Below are 6,102 nucleotides of genomic sequence, written 5' to 3'. Positions count from 1 at the left end.
TACTGGTATTTGCAAATGCTGAGGTATTTGTTTAGTAACATGGAGTACAGCACTTGGCTTGCATATATTTTCGTCAGCCCTTTCTGTTCCCCTTTGTGATCATCTCGTTCAATACACTGGCGTGAATATATAAAAAAAGCAAGTGCATCCATCTGTATATTGCAGGATGTCCACATTACCCTAGGACCATGACATCTTGTTTCCTTCTCCTGTGTCGTAGTCAGACAGTAATGGGCTCAGTCATCTGGTCTTACAGGTCTCTGCTACTTAAGCAAGAGGTAACATTGTTACCTCTAAGACAGCCCTTTTCTGTGCATTAGTTCAATTAACAGAAGATATCACTAGCAGGTGTCTGTCAAGCTTTGCTGCAATACAAATGAAACAAACAAAGTCTCCTTTCATAAGAGGAAACTGTTGGCAGTAACTTTTGCATCTCATTTTCATGAATCTAAAGTGGTCAAGTCCAACAACTTTTCTTTTTTCTCAGTAACTGATAAATCTTTCTTTTCAAACTCTGTTTTCTTAAGAAGAAAGCCAGTTTTTCACCTTCTTTTCTTGCTCTTGGGTAGGATAATCTGATGTTACGTGTCACCAGTAAGACTGCAATAGTTTTCTGTAAGCAAAGAAGAAAAGGAAGATGTCACTCTGAGAGCTCAGTTATGTTCATAAGTTTATTTTTAAAGGATAATGAAAGGGGGGTTTAAAAATGTGATTAATTCCTTTTGCAAAGAATCTTTTAAGTATTTTAAAGATTTTCAAGATTTATTATCAGAGCTCCAGGAAGATGTAACAGAGGCAGTACAGTTTGTGCCTTGTATATTGCACTGACTGGTTTTTGGTGGTTGCAACACTTGGCACTGAACCTTCAGCTTTGCTCACCCAAGGTGTGGTGATGATGTGTGTTTTTGGCAGCAGATCCAGAAAATTAGGATGGCTTAAAATGAGCTGAGGAAAGGGAGTCTGTTTTAAGAAATCTGGGCCTGTTGAGCATGCCAGTGAAAAATCTTAGGCTGCCCAAACTGTCTAGCTTAGCATCTCAATATTTTGAGTTGAGGGAAGTCAGAAAAATGCTGATGTTTGTGTTGGGACCTGGCTCCAAGAATTTAACACTAACGCTTTCCCTGGGAGACCCAAGCTCGGTGGTCTTACCTTGGTGGCTTGTGAGTTTCCTCCAAAATGGACTCATTTGCTTTCTTGTGTGGAGAAGGAAAGGCCGCTTTTTACGTTCTATTAAAACCTGCTCGTGTTGTTCACATTGCAGCAATACCTCATCATCTTGCCTGTGATGTGATGGTGAAAGGCAGCATAAAAGGACAGGGGAAGAGATGTTTGTTTGAGTGACTTGCCAGCTATTTGTCAAACATAACAGAGGAGAGACATTCAGTATTACTGGTGGTGTTTTTTAAGGAAGGAGCTGAGGCTTGGTGACGTATCAGCTGGATTTTTCAAAGTGATTCAGCATTGATGTAATTGCTCTATTTAAGATCCAGGTCGATCAGCAACAATTTCTTTTTTTTGAAAACACCTGTTTGTGACCTGTCACACAAGCTCTGCTAAATGTAGTGACGTGATACTGGAAACAATTAACTGTGAATCTTTGTAGACTCTATTAGGGCTCACACATCTCTCAGGCTGACTGTGGATAAAGTTACCCCCTTAATTAGCTGGTAACATGAGGTGACTTCCTGATATTCTGAGAATTGGTTCAGATTGAAATTGGCTCTAGATTTCCCTGTAAAGGTCTTGGACTATGTGTCTTGTCATATTTGTGACAAACTAATTACTGGGTAATGAGCTGACACAGGCTGGTGCTGGTGTTCCTCACACCTGTGGTCTGGTGGGGGTAGGGCAGCAAAAAAGCTGCTTGAACAGTGCTTGAATTGTTGAATGAACCTGTAAAGGTCAGGCAACCTCTGAGCGTTCCTGCAAAGGTAGAGAGAGGTGTTGCTGGATGCTCAGAGCTGCAGAGCACAAGGAGAGGCAGAGATAAAGGTCTTGAACTACTGCTTTTTGAGACAAGGATTGGATTTGAAATTCTGTTGCAACAAGTCTGAAGGGAGGGTTGCATGTATTGGTAACAAGATGGGTCAACACTTTAGTGACGATTTTTGGATGGCAAAGCAGCTCAATTGCTTCATCTGAGTGAGTAGGAAGACCAAGATTTTATCTCTCTAAAACATATTGAAGGCATGTGGAATTGTTTTAATCAAGTTTCTCAACAGTCTTTTGAAGGCAGAAGTCCTCCTTCATAAATGTCATAATCAGAATAGCATCTTAAGCAAAAATATAATACCCTCACCCCATCAGCTAGTGTGATCTCTCTCTTCAATGACTAATTTTGCACTTCTCATTCTCATGAATTTAAATTCAGATTCAGATTGAAGTTCTCTCCTGCTTACGAATGGATGATAAGGTTTTTTTAGACTTTTTTCCTCTAACTTGTGCCCTCTGTCACCTTCTCCATGAATACTTTTTCGGGAAGTCCTTTTTGCATCTAATTTAATCTTATTTTTGACTTTATGTGGTACAAAATACTGTTGATTATTGAAGAACAGGTGTTCTGAAGGTGAGTTATGTAGATACATGAAAATACAATGCCAACATATTCATGTGAAAGTTATATATATATATATATATTTATATATATATATATAAAACATAAATATATGTATATGGGTGTGTGGTTTTATTTGTTTTCAGTTTGGGTTTTTTTTCTTGTTGGTTGTTTTTTTTTTTTACCAGTGAGTTATTTTAAATTAGTGGCAGCCAAAAACTACCTGGCCAAAGTTGAATTTTTCAGAGTCAGAAATCTGACACAGGGAGGGAAAGTGACGCTTTTCATCCACGGTAAATCTCGTCTGTGGAGATTATTGAGCTTAGGTCCTTTGTGTAACTGGAGTTTGACTTGAACTGTTTGCTCTTGTTTGATTGGCCCGATTAGGTCTTTGTGGATGTTGTAGCTTGTGGAAACATTAAAAAAAAAAAAGAAAAAGGAAAACAAACTGAAAGGCGATACCCAGGGAATATCTGACACTATGGTTGTTAATTTGCTTTATGTGTTAATTCTGAGTAATTATTTTCTAATTTGACATCTGGTTATCATTTTTTTAATGCCTCTACCTTGTTTTTTGGATATTTACCCTTCCTGTTATATTCAAAGTTTTTAAATGACGACCACTCCTACTGTCATCCCAAGGGTGATACAAGGATTCTGTTCTCTTGCAATAATATGAAATCCCCCATTAGTCATACATTTCTGTTGTCCTGCATTGTCAGAAGGTGACAAAGTGGTACATAAGGTAATTGTGGGATATTGAAAGCAGGTGTTATTCTTACCTGCAACCTATTGCAGTTAGATATACAATTATCTGAATGTCATGTTGGGTGAATTAGTACTTGCAGCAGGCTAGTTTAGGTGAATTTTGACTGCCTCAGATCATTGGGATATTTATATTTGCTCCACTTTGCAAATATTAATTAATTTAATTAATACACAGATACAAAATTGTGCGCATGTATGTGTGCATTGCAAAGTGCATGAAGACCAGAGGAAAACTATGTCTTCCTTTTTACTTTCCTTGTTATTGCTCAGAGATTTAAGGAGACTGCTGAGTGTTCCCTCATCAGTTACACAGTCTCTCTAATCTTTAAAAAGAAAAGAGTGTAAGTAGTATGTATGTGAAGATCACTGTCAATTTAAAATTGTTACTCTGGAAATGTGATTGCTAAAAAGAGCCAATATATATCTCTTTAGACTTTGAGTAACTTTAGCCATGAATTTACTCAATGCATGCTTGATGGTTGTCTTTGTAATTCTCCTTGAATTATGGAAGAACTAAAGAAAAATGCAAAAAACCTCAACAGGATACATGACCTTTGAAGTAGTAATTTTTTTGAAATTACAATCCTGGGGGCATATTTCTGCCTCTCAAAGTCCAGTGGGACAAATTGCAAATTCGTGATTTTTTTTTTAAAGCAGATTGTGTAGTAGACACCAGTGAATAAACCAAGTTTTCTCAGTGATGACAAGGAGTTACTGTTACAGGTGTTATGAGCATTCGGTGCTTAGTTTTATCATGAATTTACTGCGTGACTGAAAAACTGTTGAGATCATAATTCTTGATTGGCACAAAGCCTTCAAAGATTCTATATTCAAAAGCCTTCTTGCGTGATTTGGACAAGTAGTGGTTAAGGGAGACAAGATCAGCTGCAAAAGTTGATTGTGGTCAGGAGTAGGAGAGAGTGAATTATTTAGGAACATGTTTTGGATATGGCAACGATAACATTATTTTGAGAAAAGGAAAACATAATTTGAACATCAGGAAACCATTCAGTAGACAAAATGCACTGACTCTGGAATAATTTTCTACATTATGAAGTGGTGTCTTATTTACAGATCTTAAAAACAGTGTGGGTAAGAGAATGTAATGTCAGGGAGTCTTGTATCGGCTGTGAAACAGATGAAATGGTATAAATCTCTATAGGTACCTATACCTGCTTGGGACAACTTGAGGAAATTGAGCTGGATAGCCTACTCTCTTTCTTTTGATAGAGGATGTTTTACAGACATTTTTAATGAAAACAGATTCCTACTTTAAATTTTAATACTGTAATATTTCCAGGAAAACATTTTTCTTTCAAAAGCTGGAAAGACTATTTTTGCAAGAGCGAAAGTAAGTGGTTTTCAGCTGTGACTGCTTCATCTGAATTTGTTCATAAGTATTTAACACAGATATAAAGTAATCAAGACAAAAGTTAAGGGAGATATTTTGTCTTTGGAGTAGAGATTGATTTTACTCTAATGAGATTCTTGGACAATACCTCCTCTCTTCCTCTGTGCAGAATTATTTTGGTACTGACCTCCACGGCACAGGCAAGTTCATTTGGGTGATATCCACTGCAGTTTGAAAAGTTACTTTCTTTACCTGCATGAATTAAATTATTCATCACTGTAGAGCAGATTGATTTAAAAATAATTGCTTGGATCTCATGATGCAAGGGGGAGTACTAACTGTCTCCTGTCATCAAGCAGAGGGGCCAGGAAGAGTGTGGCAGAGACAGAATCTGGTCTTGCATGCTTCTAACTCTACCAGCCTCCACATGTGTGTTAGTTTAGGGCTACTCTAAATCACTGCCTTACAGGCAATGAGTCACTGCACACTGGGGTGAAGAGCAAGCAGGGAGGGTTTTGTGCCCTGGTATTTCCCACAGGGTGCCTGCTGGGTTTGCTGTGAGAGCCAGCACACACAGATCCCTTTGAAGTAAGCTCTGAGGATGGGTGAAGTGCTGTTCTCCCTTGGCCCACACAGGAGAGCACAACCCTCTCTCCTGCCTCACTCTTCCACCCCCAAGTTTCATCTGCTGCTTATAGCTTCTCCCTTCCATCTTGTTTGATTTAAAATAAAACGGTGAGATTTCTCAACATGAATTAACTTTTTTTCCTACATATACAATAATTATCCAGGAGAATAATATTGAGCATGTGTCGAGGTTGCCAAGTTAGCACAGAGATGTCCATCGTAGCTTTAGGGTAGTACGGGTCCTGTAGTCACTTAGTTTTGCCATCACAATGGAGTAACTTACCCTGCTGAATGGCAGGACTTACCTACCTGAACTGTGCTGCTATGGGAAAACTGCTACAGGTATTTAAATTTAAGGTTTGGAAAGAAGGTGTTGACATCTCTCTCTACTACCCTGTAGTATGGTTCTGGCGGTGTAGAGATCCTCCAAAAGCTGTGATTTAATTGATCAGAAGCACTTTGCTTGGGGGTTAGGGCTGTTGCATGAATGTAAAACTTTTCATTTGCAGTAGCATTTCAAGAAAGAAAACCCTGGGCAGAAAGGGGCTTCAGCGTCGTCCCCAAACCTCATGGTGGGTAGAAAAGGAATTGCTTTTTATTCTGCTGACTCAGTTGAGGTGCTCTAATTGGCTGCAAAAATCAGGGAGGGGACTGCCTAATGACGGGAAATAATGAAGGGGTGGGGCAGGAGAGCCTCATCATAAAATCCCTATTCCTCCACCCCTAACCTGCATGAGGAGTTCCTGCCAGACATACGACTCAGAAACTTTTGATATTGGACTTATATGCAATTGAGACTGCA

The sequence above is a fragment of the Neopelma chrysocephalum genome, unplaced genomic scaffold (genome assembly GCF_003984885.1).
Source record: "Neopelma chrysocephalum unplaced genomic scaffold, ASM398488v2 Primary Assembly neopelma1_24, whole genome shotgun sequence".
NCBI classification, from domain to species: domain Eukaryota; kingdom Metazoa; phylum Chordata; class Aves; order Passeriformes; family Pipridae; genus Neopelma; species Neopelma chrysocephalum.
The sequence above is the reverse complement of the archived record's forward strand: the minus strand, read 5'-3'. Positions refer to the sequence as shown.